This window comes from Sciurus carolinensis, chromosome 1 (genome assembly GCF_902686445.1).
Source record: "Sciurus carolinensis chromosome 1, mSciCar1.2, whole genome shotgun sequence".
Classification (NCBI taxonomy): Eukaryota; Metazoa; Chordata; class Mammalia; order Rodentia; family Sciuridae; genus Sciurus; species Sciurus carolinensis.
The window spans coordinates 12,439,520-12,463,060 of NC_062213.1; the positions used below are offsets into that span (position 1 = coordinate 12,439,520).

The 23,541-nt window shown below is 37.9% G+C and overlaps 1 protein-coding gene across 3 annotated transcripts in view; it reads left to right on the forward strand.

The window, feature by feature from the left end:
- Positions 1 to 1,303: 1,303 nt before the first annotated feature.
- Positions 1,304 to 23,541, forward strand: part of Gsdmc (gasdermin C) — a 53,029-nt gene continuing 30,791 nt past the window's right edge. The window contains exons 1-2 of one of the 3 annotated variants that reach the window (XM_047562356.1): positions 1,345 to 1,454; positions 20,693 to 20,920. The gene's annotated coding sequence lies outside the window, so the exon portion shown is untranslated. Of the gene's footprint in view, positions 1,455 to 20,692; positions 20,921 to 23,541 lie in introns of all 3 variants that reach the window. The other 2 variants (XM_047562339.1, XM_047562349.1) reach the window with 2 other exon arrangements.

Genomic DNA, 23,541 nt, shown 5'->3' on the forward strand with positions numbered 1-23,541 from the left:
TAGAGTTAAATTCATTTGTGTGAGTCCAGTGTTTTCTGTATGGGGACACTTCACACGCCAGGTCCTTTACCAACAGTGAGGTCCCTCTCGCCCCCTGGTGGTCAGGATGTGATTTGCAGGCACTGCTGGGAGGTGAGCCTCCCCTTGGGCTTCACTCAGCTCATGTTTTCCAAATCTTATAATAAAAGATGATAGTTTTGAAAAGAGGGCGCCTTTTCTTCCCTTCTCCAAGTTGAAAGCACTGTCCTCTCCTGGTGATCTTTAATAGCACTGTCCTTTCCTGGTGCCCCCAGTGGTTGTGTTAGCTCTCCATCGCTGTGACAAAAGACCTAAGAAAAACAACTGACAGGAGGAAATATTTCTTTTTGCTGGTGGTTTCAGTCCATGGCCTGCTGCCTCCATCGTTTCTGGGACTGTGGTGAGGCAGAAGGTCAAGGGGAAGCGTGGTAGAGGAAAGCTGCTCCCTTCATGTGGAGAAGCAGAGAGCTAGGAAGGGACTGAGGACAAAGTACGCCCTTCAGGACATGGCCCCATGACCCTGGCTACATGTCCACCAACGAGGTCCCGTCTCCTGTGGTTTTCTTTTTTTCTGGTTTAAAGAAAGGTTTTTGTTCACAACTTCCTACACATTCCCTAAAATGTTGTTCTTTCATAATCTTAATTTTTTTTATCGTAAACAAATGGGGTACAGCTTGTTCCTCTGGTTGTACATGAAGTAGAGGCGTACCATTTGTGTAATCACACACTAACCTGGGGTGATGGTGTTCGGTTCATTCTGTTATTTTTTCTCCACTGGTTTTCACCCATAGTCCTTACAGCTATGAACCCATTCGTGGGTGAATCCACTGAGGAGGTCAGAGTCCTCAGGATCCAAACCCTTCCCCCAGTCTCCACCTCTGAGCTGCTGCGCTGGGAGCCAGTCCTTCCACGCACCGCCTTTGGGAGACGTCCCAGATCCGAACCATAGCACTTCTCTCTCGCTCTTCGCTCTGCAGTGCTGGGGATGGTCCCCAGGGCCCAGCGAGTGCTGGGCAGGTGCTTTTCCACAGCCCAGCTCTCTCCTTTCGATGACCAGGCTTTTGCTTCCTCACTCTTCCCTCTCTACTTGCGCTCACGTCTCTTTCCACCCTCCTGAAATATTCATCTCCCCACATCTGGGCAGGTCTAGAATCTTCACGGCTGGTGGGGACGCTGCTCCTTACTCCAGATCCTGCCGTTATCAGCTGCCAAATGTGATGACCTGTGTTCTGTTTGCCTATTACTCCTTCTCTGGGGACTGGTTTATTTTCCCCGGGGAAATCAATCTTTCAAAGGTTCAATTTCGCCATCAGAGTAAGAACTTTGATTATTTCCTTTTCCCAGTATCCTGCCTCATTCCCGCCCTCCATCATAAAGATTCTCCCCAAATCCAGAACCACTTGGCTTAAGCTCTCCAGGGAGCCTTTTGGGTGGAGGTAAGTGCCCCACCAGATGGCTGCCGAGGTGGGGAAGGGGTCTGGGGCTTATGGGACGCTTACACAGATTCCCAGTCCTACCTATGTGCGTCCCAATTTGAGGTGTCCCCAGTCCCTGAGCCCCTTGGGGTCCTGTGTTCTGGTCATCAGGGTCTGTTGCCACTTGTTCACTCTTTGTCTTGTGAATTTCCACATCTTGTCCTCTGTTCTTTCCATTTCTTGTCTTCTTCTGTCTTTATGGATTTGTCCCTTGTTCAAAGCAACATGCCCACCAGTTCCTTAGAGGTAGGAAATAAAGTTCCCTATGAAAGTAAGGTGGATTTCAGTTATGTTTTTAGAAAAAGTTTTTCTGAGTTTCATAGACTTTTTAAAATTTTGTTCTTTTTAGTAGAATGTATTTTGTATACATACATTAAGTATAACTTATTCTAATTAGGACCTATGGTTGAACATGGTGTGGAGTTAAACTGGTTATGTACTCACATATGAACACAGGAAGGTCATGTCTGGTTCATTCTACTGTCTTTCCTATTCCTATCCCCCTCCCTTCCTTTCCATTCCTGTTCGTTTAATCTGATGAACTTCTATTCTTCCCTCCCCCCTTATTATATGTTAGCATCCACATATCAGAGAGAAAATTCAGCCTTTGGTTTTTGGGATTGGCTTATTTCACTTAGCATGATTGTCTCCACTTCCATTCATTTACAGGCAAATGCCATAATTTCGTTCTTTAAGGCTGAGTAATATTCCACTGTGTATATATACCACATTTTCTTTATCCATTCATCTGTTGAAGGACACCTAGGTTGGTTCCATAGTTGGCTATTGTGAATTGAGCTACTATAAACATTGACGTGGCTATGTCATTGTAGTATGCGGATCTTAAGTTCTTTGGGTATAAACTGAGGAGTGGGATAACTGGGTCAAATGGTGGTTTTGTTCCAAGTTTTCTGAGGAATCTCCCTACTACTTTTCCATAATGTTTGCACCAGTTTGCATTCCCACCAGCAACGTTTGAGTGTGCCTTTTCTGTTACATCCTCACCGACATTCATTGTTGCTTCTATTCTTGACGATTGCCATTCTGACTGGAGTGAGATGGAATCTCAGTGTAGTTTTAATTTGCATTTTCCTAATTGCTAGAGATGTTGACCATTTTTTCATATATTTGTTGGTCAATCATATTTCTTCTTTTGCGAATTGTCTGTTTAGTTCCTTTGCCCATGTATCGATTGGGTTATCTGTGTTTTTGGTGTTATGTTTTTTGATTTCTTTATATATCCTGGAGATTAGTACTCTATCTGAGGTGCAGGTGGCAAAGATTTTTTTCCCATTCTGTAGGCTCTCTCTGCACAGTCTCGATTGTTTCCTTTGCTGTGAAGAAGCTTTTCAGTTTGAGACCATCCCATTTATTGATTCTTGATTTTACTTCTTGTGCTTTAGGAGTGTTGTTGAGGAAGTCTGTTCCTAAGTCTACATGATGGAGAGTTGGGCCTACATTTTCTTTTAGTAGGTGCAGGGTCTCTGGCCTAATGGCTAGGTCCTCAATCCACTTTGAGTTGAGTTTTATGCAGGGTGAGAGACAGAGGTTCAATTTCATTTTGTCTAGACTCCTTTTAAATTCACAATATTGTATCTGATGCTATGTACCTGTCTCCTTTCTCTCTCGTATTTAAGGTATTTTGAAAAATGGATAAAGACATATTATTTGTTCCAGCTTAATTTCCATGTTGTTCATAATTTAGGTCTCCTCAGTTCATAACAACTAATGCCATAATGCATATCAGTACCTAAGGATATTCTATTAAGGATTTTTGTGTCTATGTTCATCAGAGATGTTGGTCTCTGTGTTTTTCCTGTACATGTTTTTGTCTTGTTTAGTATCAGTGTTATGCTGGCTTCATAGAATAAATCTGGAAGCGTCCCTTCCGTTTCTATTTCATGAAATAATTTGAGGAATATTGGCATTAGTTCTTTTTTAAAGGTCTGGTAGAACTCATTTGAGAATCTGTCTGGTCCTGTGCTTTTCTTTGTTGGCAGGGTTTTAATTGCTGCTTCAATCTCATTGCTTGCTATTGGTTTGTTTACAATTTCTGTAAATGGCAGGTCATATGTGCTCAGAATTTGTCAATTTCTAATTTATTGTGATGTAGATTTTCAAAATAGTGTCTGTAGAGACATCTCCTTTTCATCTCTAATTTTGTTGATTTAGGTCAACAAATCAACTCTTTTGGTTATTTTTTTACTAAGGGTTTAATCAATCTTGTTTCTTTTTCAAAGAATCAACTCTTTGTTGTATTGATTTTTTTTTATATTTTAAAAAATTCTCTACTTCATTAATTTCAGCTCTAATCTTAATTATTTCCCATATTCTACTGATCTTGAAATCAGTTTGTCCTTCCTATTATACGGCCTTGAGGTGTAACATTAGGTTATTTGAGATATTCTGTTTTATTAATGTAGATACTCAATGTTGTAAACTTTCCTTTTAGAATCTACTTCACCTTCTCCTAGCGATTTTGGTATGTTGTATCTCTGTTGTCATTTGTTTCTAAGAATAAAAAAAAATTTCTTCTCTCATTTCCTCTGATACATTCCTCATTTTAAATAATATTGTTCAATCTCCATGTGATTATGTGGTTAATATAATTTTTTCTTGCCCTTGATTTCTAATTTCATTCCATTATGATCTGATAATACACATGGGATTATATCAGGCTTTTTGTATTTGATAAGACATTGTGATCTATAATATGGTCTGTTTCTGAAAAAGGTCTATCTACGGACTATTTCACCCCAACACAACTGAAAAAAGTGAATTCAGCTGCTTTTGTGTGAGATATTCTGTTGATATCTGTTAGGTTTTGATTTATAGTATTATTTAGGTCAGAAGTATCTTTATTGATGATCTTTATTTATATAGACAACCTGTATATTGGTGAAAGGGCTGTGTTAAAATAACCCAATATTTTTGAATTGGGGTCTATCTGGGATTTAGTACCAAGTATTTATTTTAAGTACTTAAAAGTACTTAAGAGAACTGATATTTGGGGACAAAAATATTTACTATTGATATATCTTCTTGTTGGAGTCTTCACTTTATCTGTATGAAGTGACCTTTTTTCTCTTTTGATTAATTTTTGCTTGAAATCTTTTTTGTCAGATAGAAGAATAGCAACTCTGGCTTGTTTTTAAACTCCATTTACGTGATATATTTTCCCATCCTTTTACTTTCAGCTAGGGATGTCTTTGCCTATCAGATGAATTTCTTGCAAACACCACATAGTTGGACATTGCTTTGGAATCCATTCTGCCAATTTATGCTTTTTAATTGGGGAGTTGAGACCATTTACATTCTGTGTTGCTGTAAATAGATGCTTGCTATTTCCTGCCATTTTGATTTGTTTTTGAGCTTATCTGTGAGAGGTATATCTTTGTGTATTTTTTGTAGTGCTGACTTAGCAGTCATGAATTATTTTAGTTTATGCTTGTCATGGAAAGTGTTTAGTTAACCTTTGATTTTGAAAGAGAGTTTTGCTGGATATAACAATTTTTTTGGTGTGGGGGTATTGGATATTGAACCCAGGGGTGCGTAACTACTGAGTCACATCCCCAGCCTTTTCTATTTTTTTATTTTGAGGGATCATCTCACTAAGTTGCTTAGGGCCTTGCTAAATTGCTAAAACTAATTTCAAACTTGTGATCCTCCTGCCTCAGCCTCCCAAGCTTCTGGGATTATAGGCATGCACCACTGTGTGTGGCTGGTTATAGAATCTTCCTTGGCAACTTTTTTCTTTCAGAGCTTTGACTATCTCATTCCCAATCCTCCTTGATTTTAGGGTCTGAGAAGAAGTCAGAAGTCAGCTTATTGGTTTGATTTAGGAACTAACTTCCTCAATAAGACTTCTAAAAGCACAAGAGGTAAAATTGAGAATCAATAAATGGGATGACATCAAACTAAAAAACTTCTTCACAGCAAAGGAAACAATCAAGAATATGAAGAGAGACCCTATAGAATTGGAAAAAAAATCTTTGCCACTTGTACCTCAGCTAGCACATTAATCTCCAGGATATATAAAGAACTCAAAAAACTTAACACCAAAAGAATAAATAACCCAATCAATAAATGGGCTGAGGGACTAAACAGATACTTCACAGAAGAAATATGATTGGTCAACAAATACATGAAAAAATGGTCAACATCTCTAGCACTTAGAGGAATGTAAATTAAAACTACACTGAGATTCCATCTCACTCCAATCAGAATGGCAATTATCAAGAATACAAGCAACAATAAATGTTGTTGAGGTACTCAAACATTGCTGGTGGGACTGCAAATTTGTGCAACCACTATGGAAAGCAGTGTGGAGATTCCTCAGAAAACTTGGAATGAAACCACCATTTGACCATCATTCCACTCCTAGGTTTACCTCTAAATGTAACCTGATGTTTTCTTCTTGCAACTTTTAATAGTCTTTCTTTATTTTCTATGTGAGATATTTTGATTATTTGCTTGGAAAAGTTCTTTTCTGATCTTTCCATTTGGGGTTCTATATGTGTCCATCTCATTTTTAAGGTTAGGAAAATTTTCTGGGATTATTTTACTGAACAGATTTTTTATTTTATTTGATTAACATTTTTTCATACATGTATATAGTGTAATAATGTCTATCTCAATCCACCACCCTTCCCATCCCTGACTGCCCCAACCTTCCCCTCACTCCCGTCTATACAATCCAATGTTTGTTCATTCTTTCTTACCCACTTTCCACTATGGTCAGCATCTGCTTATCAGAGAAAACATTTGGCTTTTGAATTTGGGGATTGCCCTATTTCACTTAGCATGATATTTTCCAGTTTCATCCATTTACCTGCACAAGCCATAATTTCATTCTTCAAGGCTGAGTAATATTCCCTTATGTAGATATACCATGTTTTTTAATCCATTTATCTGTTGAAGGGCATCTAAGTTGGTTCCATAGTTTTGCTATCATGAATTTAGCTTTTATAAACATTGATGTGGCCATATCACTATAGTATGCTGATTTTAAGTCCTTTGGGTATAAACCGAGGAGTGGGATAGCTGGGTCAAATGGTGATTCCATTCCAAGTTTTCTGAGAAATCTCCATATTGCTTTCTGAAGTCGTTGCACCAAACTTCAGTTCCACCAAAAATGTATGAGTATAACTTTTTTCCCCACATCCTGGCCAACATTTATTATTGTTTGTATTTTTGTTTGAATGCAGGGTAGTATTTCTGTATTTTTGTATTTTCTGAGAGTTGCTTTGTGGCATAACAAATGGTCTATTTTAGAGAAGGATCCAAGTGCTGCTGAGAAGAAAGTGTATTCACTCAATGATGGATGAAATACTCTATATATGTCTACTAAGTCTAAATCATTGATTTTACCAATTAATTCTATAGATTCTTTGTTTAATTTTTGTTTGGAAGATCTATCCAATGGCGAGAGAGATGTGTTAAAGTCACCCAGTATTATTATGTTGTGGTCTATTTGATTCTTGAAATTGAGAAGTGTTTTTTGATGTACGTAGACGCTCCATTGTTTGGGGCATATATGTTTATGATTGTTATGTTTTGTTGGCATATGATTCCCTTAAGCCATATGAAATGTCCTTTTTTATCCCTTCTGACTAACTTTTGGTTTGAAGTCTACTTTGTCTGCTTTGTTTACACAGTTCATGTGAGTAATATGTTTTTTTCTCACCCTTTCACCTTCAATCTGTTGATGTCTTTTCCTATGGGGTGAGTCTCTTGGAGACAGTGTATTGTTGGGTCTTATTTTTTAATCCAATCTACCAGTCTATGTCTTTTTAAAAATTTTTATTTTTAAAATTGTATTTTGACTCATTGTATGCAAATGGGGTACAACTTTTCATTTCTATGGTTGTACATGATGTAGATTAACACCATTCATGAAATCATATATGTACATAGGATAATGCTATCTGTCTCATTTCACAATTTTCATATCGCCATCCTGCCTCCCTCTCATTTCCCTCTACATAATCTAAAGTTCATCCATTCTTCTCTTACCTCCCCCCCCCCACACCCATTATATATGATCATCCACTTATCAGGGAAAACATCTGGCCTTTGGTTTTTTGGGATTGGCTTATTTCACTTAGCATGACATTCTCCAGTTCCATCCATTTATCTGCAAATGCCATAATATTATCATTCTTTATGGCTCAATAATATTCCATTGTGTAGATATACCACAGTTTCTTTATCCATTCATTTGTTGAAGTGCATCTCGGTTGGTTCCACAATCTACCTATTGTGAATTGAGTTGCTATAAACATTGATGTGACTGCGTTAATGTAGTATGCTAATTTTAAGTCCTTTGGGTATAAACCGAGGAGTGGGATAACTGGGTCAAAAGGTGGGTCCATTCCAAGTTTTCTGAGGAATCTCCATACTGCTTTCCAGAGTGGCTGCCCCAATAGGCAACTCCACCAGCAATGTAAAAGTGTACCTTTTTTCCCACATCCATGCCAACATCTATTATTGCTTGTGTTCTTGATAATAGCCATTCTAATTGGAGTTAGATGAAATCTTAGGGTGGTTTTAATTTGTATTTCTCTAATTACTAGGGATGATGAGCATTTTTCATATATTTGTTGATCACCTGTTATCTTCTGTGAAGTGTCTGCCCAGTTCCTTAGCTCATTTATTGATTGGGTTCTTTGTATTTTTGGTGTAAAGTTTTTTAAGTTCTTTATAAATTTTGGAGATAAGTGCTCTGTCTGAAGTGTGTGTGGAAAAGATTTTCTCCCACTCTGTAGGCTCTCTTTTCACATTACTGTTTGTTTCCTTTGCTGAGAAAAAGCTTTGTAGTTCAAATGTATCCCATTTGTTGACTCTAGCTTTTATTTCTTGCACTATGGGGGTCTTGTTAAGGAAGTCTAGTCCTAAGCCAACATGATGGAGATTTGGGCCTATTTGGTGCAGGGTCTCTGGTCTAATTCCTAGATCTTTGATCCATTTTGAGTTGAGTTTTGTACAGGGTGAGAGATAGGGATTTAATTTCATTTTACTGCATATGGATTTCCAGTTTTGCCAGCACAATTTGTTGAAGAGAATATCTTTCCTCCATTTTATGTTTTTGGCCCCTTTCTCTAGTATGAGATATCTGTACTTATGTGGGTTTGTCTCTGTGTCTTCTGTCCTGTACCATTGGTCTTCCTGTCTATTTGGTGCCATACCATGCCATTTTTGTTACTATTGCTCTGTAGGAGATTTTAAGATCTGGTATTGTGATACCTCCTGCATCACTATTCCTGCCCAGGATTGCTTTGGTTATTCTGGGTCTTTTGTTCTTCCAGATGAATTTTACAATTGCTTCAGCTATTTTGTTGAATTCATTTATTAGCTCTAGAAGTTTTCTGGTGGAGTTTTTTGGATCCTCTAAATATAGAATCATGTCATCGGCAAATAGCGACAGCTTGAGGTCTTCTTTTCCTACTTGCATTCCTTTAGTTTCTTTGGTCTGTCTAATTGCTAGTATTTCAAGGATGATGTTGAATAGAAGTGGTGAAAGAGGGCATCCCTGTCTTGTTCCAGTTTTTAAAGGAAATGTTTTCAGTTTTTCTCCATTAAGAATGATGTTGGCCATGGGTTTAACATAAATAGCCTTTTCAATGTTGAGGTATGTTCCTACTATCTCTATTTTTTATAGTGTTTTGAGCATGAAGGGATGTTGTATTTTGTCAAATGCTTTCTCTGCAGCTATTGAAATAATCATGTGATTCTTAACCGTAAGTCTATTGATGTGATGTATTACATTTATTGATTTCCGGATGTTGAACCAACCTTGCATCCCCGGGATGAACCCCACTTGATCGTTGTGTACTATCTTCTTAATATGTTTTTGTATGCAATTTGCCAGAATTTTTAAAAAAGGATTTTTGCATTTATATTCATCAGAGATATTGGTCTAAAGTTTTATTTCCTCAATGTGTCTTTGTCTGGTTTTCATATCAGAGTGATACTAGCTTCATAGAATGAATTTGGAAAGTTTCTCTCCTTTTCCATTTCATGAAATACTTTGAGGAGTATTAGTATAAGTTCTTCTTTGAAAGTCTTGTAGAACTCAGCTGAGAATCCGACTGGTCCTGGGCTTTTCTTGGTTGGTATGCTTTTGATGGCTTCTTCTATTTCATTGCTTGAAATTGATTTGTTTAAATTGTGTATGTCCTCCTGTTTCAGTTTGGGAGGATCATATGTCTCCAGAAACTTGTCAATGTCTTTGAGATTTTCTATTTTGTTGGAGTATAGATTTTCAATGTAGCTTCTAAGTGTGTTCTGTATTTCAATGGTGTCTGTTGTGATACTTCCTTTTTCATCATGAATTCTAGTAATTTGAGTTTTCTCTCTATTCTCTGTGTTAGTGTGGCTAAGGGTTTATCTATTTTGATTACTTTTTCAAAGAACCAACTTTTTTTTGTTAATTTTTTGAATTGTTTCTTTTGTTTCAATTTCATTGATTTTATCTCTGATTTTAATTATTTCCTGTCTTCTACTACTTTTGGTATTGTTCTGTTATTCTTTTTCTAGGACTTTGAGATGTAATATTAGGTCATTTAGTTGTTGACTCTTTATTCTTTTCTTGAATGCACTCCATGCAATGAATTTTCCTCTTAGTACTGCTTTCATAGTGTCCCAGAAATTTTGATATGTTGTATCATTGTTCTCATTTACCTCTAAGAATTTTTTTATCTCCTCCCTGATGTTTTCTGTTATCCATGCTTCATTCAATAGCATATTATTTTGTCTCCAAGTTTTGGAATAGTTTTTGCTTTTTATTTTGTCATTTATTTCTAATTTCATTCCATTATGATCTGATAGAATGCAAGGTAGTATCTCTATTTTTTTTGCTTTTACTAAGAACTGCTTTGTAGCATTTCATGTGATCTATTTTAGAGAATGATCCATGTGCTGCTGAGAAGAAAGTGTATTTGCTCATTGATGGATGGAATATTCTATATATGTCTGTTAAATCTAAGTTATTGATTGTATTATTAAGGTCTATGATTTCTTTGATTACTTTTTGTTTGGAACATCTATCCAGTGGTGACAGCAGTGTATTAAAATCAACCAGAATTATTGTGTTGTGGTCTATTTGATTCCTGGAATTGAGAAGGATTTGTTTGATGTACATGGATGTGCTGTTGTTTGGGGCATAAATATTTATGATCATTATGACTTCCTGATTTATGGTTCCCTTAAGCAGTATGAAATGTCCTTCTTTATCCCTTCTAACTTTAGCTTGAGGTCTGCTTTATCTGATATGAGGATGGAACCCCCTGCTTTTTTATTGAGTCCTTGTGCATGGTAGGTTTTTTCCCATCCTTTCACTTTAGTATGTGGATGTCCTTTTCTATGAGATGAGTCTCTTGAAGGCAGCATATTGTTGGGTCTTTATTTTTAATCCAATCTTCCAGTCTATGTCTTTTGATTGATGAGTTTAGGCCATTAACATTTAGGGTTATTATTGAGAGATGATTTGTATTCCCAGTCATTTGACTCATTTTTAGGTTTTTAACTTGACTTGGTTTCTCGTTTGATTAGCTTTTCCTTTAAGGTAGTTCCTCCCTTTGCTGAACTACATTGTTGTTTTTCATTTCCACCCCATGGAATATTTTGCTTTTAGGGTCTGGGCTGAGAAATCTTCTGATGTCTGTATTGGTTTCCCCTATATGTAATCTGATGCTTTTTCTCTTGCAGTCCTTAAAATCCCATCTTTGTTTTGTATGTTAGGCATTTTCATTATAATGTGCCTTGGTGTGAATCTATCATAATTTTGTAAATTTGGTGTTTTGTAAGCCTCTTGTAGTTGAATTTACATTTCATTCTTTAGGTTTGGGAAATTTTCTGATATTATTTCATTGAATAGGTTGTTCATTCTGTTAGTTTGTATCTCTGTGCCTTCCTCATTACCAATAATTCTTAACTTTGGTCTTTTCACTATACCCCATAGTTCTTGGAGGTTCCATTCATGATTTCTTACCATCTTCTCTGTTTGGGCAATTTTATTTTCAAGATTAAATATTTTGTCTTAATTGTCTGAGGTTCTATCTTCCAAGTGATCTAGTCTGTTGGTTCATGCTTGCCATTGTGTTTTTTATTTGGCTTATTGTTTACTTCATTTCAAGGATTTCTGTTTTTTTTTTTTTTTTTTTTTTTTGAGAATCTCTATCTCTGTTGACATGATCTTTTGCTTCCTGCAGTTGCTCTTTCAACTGCTTATTGGAGTTATCATTCATTGCTTGCCTTTGCTCTCTTATCTCATCCTTTGTTTTATGAATCATTTTAATTACATGTATTCTGAACTCCTTTTCTGACATTTCTTCTACCATGCTGTCATTGGATTCTATTAATATAGAATCTTGGTTTGTTTGGAACACTTTCTTCCCTTGTTTTTTCATGTTGTTCATGTATCTTCCCCTCTAGCAGTGCGGATCTGGGGTATCACAGTTTTCCCTCTATAGGCTTATAGTGACCCTGAAGGTTTCCCAAACTTCTTCTTTAAGGGAGAGATCAATATTAGCATCACCAAGTACAGACAATATGCAGCCCTAAGCCAAATAGTCCCTATGAAGATGTTAACATTGTCATAATAAACAGAATGAGTTTAATTATTATCTACAGTTTAGTTAAATCTACAAATAGATTTGCAATGAGGTCTGCAGTTTCCAATGGAGGACAAAGAGGATGGGGAGGGGTATAGGATGTAATTGTTAATGGGATAAGAAAAGAGTACAGAGAAGTTCTAGATTGCAGGAAGAGTTAAAGTGTAATCAAGAGAAGTTGGTTGTTAGCATGAGAAAAGGAAGAAAGAGACTCTGAGGAAAAGGCAAACAAAAGGAAAATAGAGAACAAGAAAAATAAAGAAAAACTTAAAAATTTTCAAAAAGGAGAAAAAAAACTACACTGTAACAGTCATATACTATTCAAACCTCCCAGTCTTTTGTAGCCTGATGCATGAGAGGCACCTGACAATGAACTTCCAGTTTCCAGCAGGCATCTCAGAATGGGATTTGCCCCACCTAAAGGTGGTAACTTCTGCTTCCAGAATAATCCAAGATGGCCACACTGTCTTTCAAATGTGTTGGCAAATGGGGAGCTGCAGCAAGGAGCTTGGACACTGAGTCTGTGGGGTGCTGGAGAGACTGAGGAGTCCTGGAGTCAGAGGGGGGTCAGTTGGACTGGGGGTCCTACAGGTTCTTGCTGTTTTCCCAAAATGGCAGCAGCCATGTATAACCAAACCTGTGGGTACTGTGACAGTGGACTTCCAGGCAACAGCAGGCAGCTTGTTATCCAATGGCAGTCTGCAGGCTATTGGCGGGCGATCAACAGGTTGATCTCGACCAGTGTGTGATGGGTAGGTGAATGGGCAGGCATTGGGAGGCAAGAATCAGGCAAACAGGCAAATGGCAGATGATAGGTGATGGTCAGTGAGCAATCGGCACTCAAAAAGTAGTATATATGCTGGCAGACTGCAGGTGATCAAGGTAGACAAATGGGGTAAACAGCAGGGGATTGATGAGCAGCAAAGACTGTCTCATAGAGAAATGGATTTTCCTCTGATTGAAACTTGAGTTATGGAGCCACAAGGAAGGCAGTCTCCTTCTAGTTCACCATCTTTACTAATAGTCTATGTCTTTTGATTGATGAGTTTAGGCCATTAACATTCAGGATTATTATTGAGATATGATTTGTATTCCCAGTCATTTTGGTTTATTTTTGCTTTTAAACTTGCTTAGTTTCTCCTTCGATTGACCTTTCCTTTAGTGTAGTTCCTCCCTTTGCTGGTTTTCATCATTTTTTAAAAAAATTCCTCCTCGTGGAATATTTTACTGAGAATGTTCTGTAGTGCAGGCTTTCTAATTGTGAATTCTTTTAACTTGTTTATCATGGAAGGTTTTTATTTCATCTTCAAATCAGAAGCTTAATTTTGGTGATTATAAAATTCTCAGTTGGCATCCATTTTCTTTCAGAACTTGATATATGTTATTCCAGGACATCCTGGCATTGAGGGTCTGGTTTGAGGTATCAGTTGAGATCTGAATTGGTTTCCCCCATATGTAATTTGATTTTTTTCTCTTGTAGACTTTAAAATTCTGTCCTTATTCTGTATGTTAATCATTCTCATTATAATGTGCCTTGGTGTGGCTCTGCTGTAATTTTGTACATTTGGGGTCCCATAAGCCTCTTGTAGTTGATATTTCATTTCATTCTTTAGATTTGGCAAGTTTTCTGATATTATGTCACTGAAAAGATTGTGCATTCCTTTGGTTTGTATCTCCACACCTTTATCTATTCCAATAAATTTTAAATTTGGCCTTTTCATGTTATGCCATATTTCTTGGAAGTTCTCTTCATGGTTTCTTAATTTCTTTTCTGTGCGGTCAACTTTATTTTCAAGAGTATATATTTTGTCTCCATCATTTGAGGTTCTGTCTTCCAAGTGGTCTAGTCTGTTGGTGATAACTTTCCATTGAGTTTTTAATATGGTTTATTGTTTCCTTCATTTCACAGATTTCTGCTCGATTCCTTTTTATAATCTCTGTCTCTTTAGTGAAGTGATCTTTCACTTACTGTGTTTTCTCTCCAATAGCATCCTTTATTTCAAAGATCAATCTAACTATGTATTTTCTAAACTCCATCTCTGACGTTTCTTCTACTGTGTTGTCTATGGGTACTATTGTTGGAAAATCTTGGTTTGTTTGAGGTACTTTGTTCCCTTGTTTTTTCATGTTCTTTGTGTGTCTTCTCATCTAGCATTATGGAGTTGAGGCAGTACAGATTCTACCCTGTAGTCTTTTAGTGTTCCTGAAGACTTCCAGTACCTCACCTTTAAGGGGAGACCAGTATTAACAGCACCCAATGCAAACAATATACCACTTTAAACCAAATGGTTCCTATTAAGGTGTTTACAGTTTTGTCACAATAGACAGAAATGAAGTGTTCAATTATTGTCTATAATATAAATAGTAAGTTTTATAAAAGGATTTACCATTTCAAATAATGTACAATGAGGGAACAGAAGTAATCTAAAATGTGATGTTTATGAGGGAGAGGGAGAGAAGATAGAGGTGAAAATTTATAGTAAGAGTGAGGGAAGAATTAATAGAGGTTGGCTGTTAGTATGAGTGAAGTGAGAAAGAGATTCCAGGGAGACAGGAAGGTGAGAGAAAAAAATTTGTACAGATTTTTTTAAAAAAAGTAAATATACAGAAATACACAACAAAACTGTCATGTACTATCCAGACATCCCATTCCTCAATAAATTGATGCATGAAAAAATATTTGGATTCAAAGATGGTGGAGGTGTGAGACAGAGGGCAACAAAAGAAAACAAAAAAAAGAGGAATGTCTCAATGGATATTGAATGATTGCTTCTGTTGGCTTTCAAAAATTTTTTCAGTTTTCTTTTTCCACTGATAGATGGGGTTGTGTGAAGTTTGCTGTTAGCTCCAGTCCAGTGGGTGCTGTACCAGTTGGGTGGGTGAGCCAATAGCAAGATGCTCTCACACACTCTTATAGTCTTCCCACCCATTGTAGCTGGCCCCTTCCATCCTTGAACACTCCAGAACTCACCGAGCTGGAGAGAGCCCAGTTTTCTCTAGTTTCTTCAACCTCTGCTCCCCCCAGGGAATTGCCCTTAGTCTCTAGCTTTCCACAGGCTTGCCAGACCCAGGATGGCCCACACGAACCCAGTTGTAATCTGATGGACCTGGGCTTCAGCTTCCCCAGACCTGTCTCACTGCAGTCCCAAGACATCAATACCCTTCAATTTGGAGAGGGACCACCAGGCAAAGGAGAGATCCTGCAAAGAGGCAGCCAGATGGCAGCCACTACCACTACCACACTGAGCAGAAAGAACTCAGGTGCAACCAGATATGCAGGTACTCCAATATATCTCCAGGCACTGGCCTAAGTCCCCAGACCAAGGTGGCCATGCCCCCAAATGGCGGTGACCACTGCGGCAAACCTTCAGGTTTGGGCTGTTGTCCCAAAATGGCGGCAGCCATGTGTAACCAATCTGCAGGTACTGTGACAATGGAGTTCCAGGCAATAGTGGGCCCCAGGTGATCTGGTGGTCTGCAGGCTGATGGTGGACAATTGATGGGTGGATGTTGGGCAGTAGGTGATGGGTAAGTGGAAGGCCGGCGATACTCAGGCAAGAGGCAGGCAAACAGGCAAATGGCAGATGATAGGTGGCAGTCAGTGAGGAATCCACACTCTAAAAGCAGGTGATATTTTGGCAGATGACGGGTGATCATGTTGAATGAAGCGGGTAAGCAGCAGGGGCTTGATGGGCAGCAATGACTGCCTCACAGAAAGACAGTATGTCCTCTGCTTGAATCCTGAGTTATGGAGTGACAAGGAATGCAGCCTCCCTCTAGTCTGCCATCTGGGATCTGCTGAACAGATTCTTAATGCTGTTAGCCTGCATCTCCATGTTCTTGTCTGTCCTAAAGACTCTCAAATTTTGTGCCTTGGTTTTGTCCCAGTTCTTGTATATTCTGATCATGGAGCTCAAGTGTAGTTACTTTGTGTGTAGAATGAAGTTTGCTGGCACTTGGCTGAGTCATAAGAATAGCTAAGCAGTAGAATTTCTACCCTGTGAACTTATGATTTCCCAATTACTTCCCAGTTCCTCTCAGATAAATGGGAAGTAAGGAATAGCAATAATGGTAGCAATAATTATATAGCCTTAAAATAAATATCCAGTACCTACTATGACACTTATTGTCACACAAATAGGAATGGTGGGGTCAGCATTTAATATCAGTGACAACAGCAAACAGCTGTGAAGTAGATATATCCATGATCATGGGATGTCTTTCCATCTTCTGTCTTCTTTGATGTCTTTCTTCAGTGTACTGTAGTTTTAATTATAGAGGTCTTTCACCTCCTTGGTTAAATTTATTCCTAGGTTGTTTATTTATTTATATTGGAGGCTACTGTGAATGGAATTGTTTTCCTTATTTCTTTTTCAGCAGGTTCATCATTGGTGTATAGGAAAGATATTGATTTTTGTAGGTTGATTTTGTAACTGGCTACTTTGCTCAGTTTGCTTATCTCTAGCAGTCTTTTTGTGAGCTTTTTAGCTCTTCTAATTTTAGATACATACCATCTGCATATAATGATAATTTGACTTCTTCCTTTTCTATTTTTATCTCTTTCATTTCTTTCTCTTGCCTAGTTGCTCTAACTAGAATTTCTAGTACTATATTGAATAGAAGTGTGGAACAGTCATTCTTGTTCTGTATTTTAAAGAAAATGCTTTCAATTTTTCTCATTCACTATAATGTTAGCTTTGAGCTTATCATATATAGCCTTTATGATGTTGAGATAAATTCCTTCTATTCCTAGTTTCTTCAGTGATTTTATCATGAAAGTGTGCTGAATTTTGTTGAAGTATTTCTCTGCATCTATCGAGATCATTGTGATTTTTGTCCTTAATTCTATATATGTGGTGAATTACAGTTATTGATTTGCATATGTTAAAACATCCTTGTCACCCTGGAATAAAACCAATTCTGTTATGATGTATAATATTACTAATATGATTATGAAAACAAGCTATTAATATTTTCCTAAGAAGTTTTACATCTAAGTTCAACAGGGGTATTTGTTTGTAGTTTTTGTTCTTTGATGTGGATGTGTCCTGATCTGATTTTGATATGAGAGTTATAATTGTTTTCATAGAATGAATTTGGAAGTGTTCCATCCTTTTATATTTCATGTAACAATTTGAAGAGCACTGACATTAATTCTTATTTAAAGGTCTTGTACAAGTTGGCTAAAAAATCAATCTTGCCCTGGAGTTTTCTTTGTTGGAAGGCTTTTTATTACTGCTTCTATCTCATTGCTATTTATTGTTTGGCTTATGTTTTCTATGTCCTCTTGTTTCAATTTTGGCAGGTTGACAAGTCTGAAATGTATCCATTTCTTCTAGATTTTCCTGTTTATTGGAGTTTAAGTTTTCAAAATAGTCCCTAATAATATTTTGGATTTCCATGAGATCTATGATTTCTCCTTTTCACCTCCAATTTTATTAACTTGATTTTCCTCTCTTTTTCTTTTGGTTAGTTTGGCTAAGGGTTTATCAATCTTTTTTATCTTTTTGAAGAACCAACTCTTCATATCATTGATCCTTTGTGTTATTTTTTATTCTTCATTTTATTGATTTTTGGCTCTGATCTTAATTATATCCTTCCTTCTAGTGATTTTTGAATTGGTTTGTTTTTATTTCAATTTTAATGTTTTTCATACCAGGGATTGAACCCAAGGGTGCTTAACCACTGAGCAATACCCCAGCCCTTTAAATTCTTTTTATTTAGAGACAGGGTCTCACTAAGTTGCTTACAGTCTCACTAATATGCGGAGGCTGTCTTCAAACCTGCAATCCTCCTACCTCAGCTTCGTGAGTCACTGGGATTATAGGCATATGCCACCATCCCTAGCAGTGTATTCTTATTTTTTAAAGGGCCTTGAGATGCATAATTAGGATTTTTATTTGGGATTTTTCTTATTTTCTTACATAGACACTCTTAGCTATAAAATTTCCTCATAAACAATTTTCATAGGGTCCCATATGTTCTGGTACGTTGTATCACTAGTTTGTTTGAGTCTAAGAATTTAAAAATTTCCCCCTTATTTCTTCAACCACCTGTTCATCATTAAAACATAAATTGTTCAATCTCATGTGTTTATATAGTTACTGTAGTTTTTTGCATTGATTTCTAATTTCATACATAAATATCAGACAATATGCAAAGAAATATATTGATTTTTTGTTATTTGCTAAAAGTTGCTTTGTGTCCTAAAATATGTTTTGTTTTGTACAATGGTTCTTGAGCAGCTGAGAAGAAAGTAAATTTGGCTGTTTGGGATGAAATATACTGTAGACATCTTTTAAGTCCATTTAATTTACAATATATTTTAGATCTGAAATGTTTTTACTGAGTTTATGTCTAGATGAAAGATCTGTTGCTGAGAGAGGTATATTGAAGTCACCCAGTATTATTGTACTGGAGTCTAATTGAGTCTTTAAGTTCAGTAGTGTTTGTTTTATGTAGTTAGGTGCATCATCATTTGGGGCATAGATGTTTACTATCATTATAACTTTTTTTTATTGTTTCCTATATGAGCATGAAGTGACCTTTCTCTTTTCTGACTAATTTTGGCTCAAAGTCTCTGTTTGGATACGAGAATAACTACTCCTGCTTGTTTGGGGGTCCCGCTGCTTTTTTTGGGGCCCCATTGATTGTTTGGGGGCCCCAACACATCTTATATCAATTTCCTTCCTTTTACTTTCAGCATGTGGTTGTCCTTGCTTGTATGGTGAGTCTCTTGCAAACAATATATAGTTGGGCTTTGCTTTTAAATCTGGTCTTCCAGTTTATGTCTTTTAATTGGATAGTTGAGATCCTTTACATTCAATGCTATTATAGAGTGATGTTTATTGATTCCTTACATTTTGTTTTATTTCTAATGTTTAATTTGGTCCTGTTTCTCATTCCCTTTGCTATTCTTCCAAAGAGATTTGTTCATTTGTGAACCCTGTGGTTTGTTTTTGAATTCTTCTGTGTGTAGTATTTCTTTAAGTATTTTCTGTAGTGCCAATGTAGTAGTCATGGATTCTTTTCACTTCTGCTTATCTTGGATTTTTAAAATTTCTTCTTAGCTGAAAGATAGCTTTGCTAGATATAGCACTCTTGATTGACAGTTATTTTCTTTCAGAGATTCTAATCCTTCATTTCAAGCTGTCCTGGAAGTTTGAGTTTGTGCTGAGAAATCAGAAGTATTCTGATTGAGTTGCCTCCAAATGTGACCTGACATTTTTCTTTTGATACTTAAAAAATTCTATTCTTGTTTTGTATGTTAGATATCTTACTCATAATATGTCATGGAGAGGTTCTTTTTAAAAAAATCTTGTTTATATGGAATTCTGAATATTTCTTGTATCTGAATGTCCATCTCATTTTCAATATTTGGAAAATTTCCTGTTATTATTTCCTCAAGGAGTTTATTCATGCCATTAGTCTGCACTTCATGGACCCCCTTCAATTCCAATGATTCTTAAATTTGGCTTCTTTATGTTGCCCCAGTTGTCTTGTATATTCTGTTCATGGTTCCTTCTTTTTTTTTTTTTTTTTAAATACTCTCTGAGTGTTCAAGGCTGACCACTTTGTCACTTTTGTAGTTCCAAGATTCATTCTTAAGCATGGTGTACTCTACTATAGAGATTTTTCAATTGAATATTTGATTTATTATATCTTTCATTTCTAAATTTTCTTTCTGGTTCTTTTTCATTATCTCTGTCTCTTTATTGAAAATCTCATTCATATCCTGTACTGACTTCCTTAATTAATACAATTAGTTTTCTGTGTTATCTTGGAATTTATTGATCACTTTTATAATCATTGTTTTGAATTCTTTATCTGGCATTTCATAGGCTTCAATATCTTTGGAGCCAGTCATTGGACTTCTGGAGGTAAAACATTACCTAGTTTTTTTCTTATACTTGTATTTCTATATTGGGTTTTATGCATTTGTTGAAATGCATTTCTCCTTTACTCTTGCATGTGGGTCTTTTTAGGGCACAACATTCTCTTGCATTAGGATATTAGGTTCTTGTGGATTTTTCTAAGTACTTCCAATGAGTTTTGTGGTATATTTTCCCTGATGGTTCTTTGATGATTTTGTAGTGTGTTTTGATACAGTGTTTATTGTATCAGAGCTTGAAGATTCCAATTTCCATGTAGGTCTCAAAAGCGTGGGATTTTTCATGTATATCTGGTGATTGTGTTATGTACAGTATGTTCTATGGGATACAACCTCTATAATTGCTCTTCTTCATTTAAAGGGTTTTGGGAGTGACCTAGATTAAGAATCCCTCATAGGTGTGATGTCCATAGGCTTTGTGTTAATTCTTTCTGTTTTTACTGAAGGAATGGATGTCACGACTGCTAATCTGAATTTCCAACTTGGTTGGATTGAGATGCCTAATATTAAGAGACTTCTGGGTGTGTTAGTGAGGTTGTTTCTAGGAATGATTGGCATATGTGATAGAGAGTGGAAGTGGAGACTAACTTAAGTGGGGGCAGTACTGTCCAATAGGTCAGAGGGTGGAATAATGGAATAAAAGTTGGAAGAACAAGGAAGCAGCAGCAGATGCAACCTTGATTTTTCTTTAACAGGTTCTTGACTGATGCTGTGAGAACATCAGAGTTCAACTTCTTCACTATTCCAACATGGACTTTGCCCAGTGATTCTCCAGGGAGTTTCTAGGTCTTTGGTCCCAGACTGGGTTTCCATCATTGATCCCTCTAGTTCTGAGATTTCAGCATCTTGGACTGTACAACTACTGGTTCCTCCAGCTCTCCAACCTTCAGACAGCCATTGGGGACTATCCAGTTTGTGATTTTGTAAGGCAATCTAATAAATCCCTTTTTATGATCATGTGTGTGTGTGTGTGTGTGTGTGTGTGTGTATCTTGTTGGTTCTGTTCCTCTAGAGGACCCTGACTAATAGAGAAATTGGTATCAAGAAGTGAGGTCATTCTGTGACTAACCTGACCATGTGGTTCAGAAGCTTTTGGAGTTTTTTTGAATTTGTAGGAGGAATTTAGGAAAGTTTTAGTTTGTTGTAAGTGGAGCTTAATGGGAGTTTCAGGTGGGAGCTTAGAAGACCAGAATGCCAATGGGACTGTGAATGGTAATGACAGGGCTCATGAGGTTTCAGAGGAGGAGGAGGACTCTATTGGTAGTTAGACTAGAGGCCATTCCTGTTATCTTCTGACTGAGAAATTGTCTACATTTTGCTGGTGTCCTGAGACGTTCTGTGAGGCTGAATCAAAAGGCGATTGATTTCTTAATCTGGTGGAAGAAATTTCTAGACAGCATAATATTTAGGCAGTGGCATTGATATTATTGATGGTTTTTAGCCAAGTTTATTGTCATATTCAGGAGCAGAAAGCAGAGCAGAAATATTTGAAAAGCTTGGACTTGAAAGGTGGGAGTAAAACTGGGGCTAAGAAAGTTGCAGTTGTTAAAGACAGTACCACCACTAAAAGAAATGCTAAAGACTTTGCCCAGAGACAGTAAGAAAGATGGCTGGAAGATATCTCAGTAATTGGCAAGACCACACCCATCTCAGACACAAGGAAGTAAAAGTAAAAATTCTCTTGAGTAGAGACCAGTGGGGAATGCTTCTTACACAAGGGGGCCCAGGAAGATTTTTCAACATCCTCAGCCACCCAGGCACTCAGAGGCTGCTGCAGCCAGGGTCCCTGGAGACTTGGCTACTGCTTAAGATAGCATCAGACCTTGGCATCAACCACATGCTTCTGGTTCTGCAAGAATGTAGGATGCTGGAGTTAGGGGTTCATGAAGGCTTCCATCAAGATTTCAAAGGAAGACCTGGGAGGCCAGGCAAAGTGCAGTAGGGTCAGAGTCCCCATGGGCACCCCACAAGAGGGCAATGTGTGGAGATGTGAGGAGGAACCTGAAGCTGCAGTGGAGACCCCTGAGATTAAGAAATGCCAGTTACATGAGACTTGGTGTCCCCCATGTCCACATGTCTGTTTTAATTTTTCCACTGGATCCCAGACTTAGGGGCATGAGTACAAAATTGTCTGATTGGGTCCCACTTGTGTCAACGAGCACTTTTGTCAACTGGGAAGCTGACCTCATTGGAAAAGCCTCTCCACGCTCCTTTGGTCTGGCCCTGCCCCCTACTTCCTCACTTGCCATCTTGTCCTGGCTGCCTACGCCCTCCTACATCTCCCTCAAGACAGGGAACCAAGAGTCATGGCAAGCAAAGGGGAGCTGGTCAGGACAACTCTGGAGGATAAGTTAGACATGCATGTGCCGCTCTGGGTGCCTTTATTGTATTGGTGAGGACAAGCTGGGTTTTCTTAAGGGGCTCCTTCAGCTCTTCCACAGGTAAATAAATGGGTCTTAATATGTCATGCAGGAAAGTTTTGCTTGGTGATTTGAAATCCTCACAGAGAGATTTAGGTGTCTGTCAGATATGCACAATGAAGTATCAGGCAGGGATAAATGCCTGACGGTGACTGGGAAGGGTCCTAAATTTTGGTTAAACAACTATCTTGCAGAATGGTTATTGGAGAACAGAGGTGAGATACCTGAACTGTGAGTTCTTGCTAGGATCAAGGGGGACTGCTGAACACCTGGCTACTTTATGAGAAGCACAGAAAGCGGATTTCCCTTCCAAGAGTCTAACTTATGGCCTTTCTTAAGCCACTGTAGTGAAGTCCAAGCCAGGCAATTGTTGGACTTCACTCATCAGCTGGAGAGGACTGCTGTATATGTGTGTGAACTGCAGTGCGGCCAAACTGGAGCCTGTCCAGATCTTATACAAACCTGTATATTCCTCATGAAGATGGGAGCCTGTGCCCTTGTTCCAAGTGGACAGTGGTTCTCTAGAAACATCACCATGGGGCAGAAAGAAATGTGGGAATGAGCTCCAGGAGTCTGGAGATGTTCAGGGGCCAGAGCTCTGGGAAGTGCCTCTGGACCTCTTCCCGCTAGGGCTTGGTGGAACAGAAACATTTTAAACACTAACTCTGTGTCAAGGACTGCGCACATGCTATATAATCCAGTTCTGCGGTACTCTGTATTTTAAAGAAAAGGACATTTGTAAAGAGAACAAAAACAACCGCCTCAAGTCCATGCCCTTTCCAAATACTCCCTGTGACTTCAAGGACTCTGTGAGTGCTTGTGGAACCAACAGCTGGTTTTCTGTAATAGTCTCTGGTGTGCAAAGCAAGACTCTTCCCATTGATAGTGCCTCACTTTTTTACTTTTTTCTCCTTCCTCACTTGTTCCTGATCCTGACAGGGCCCAGCTTGTCCGGCTTCTGCTCCTCTGCCTGTCTTCTTCTCGTTCTCTGAGGATCAGCCATGAGGACCTCCTTTCTACCCCCCAGCAGGTCAGGCTCATTCCCATCTGAGGTCGCGCACACAGCTTCTTCTTCCTTGGATGCTCTTGCCTGTCCGTCCTGCTCAGATGTCTGCTGTGCCAGG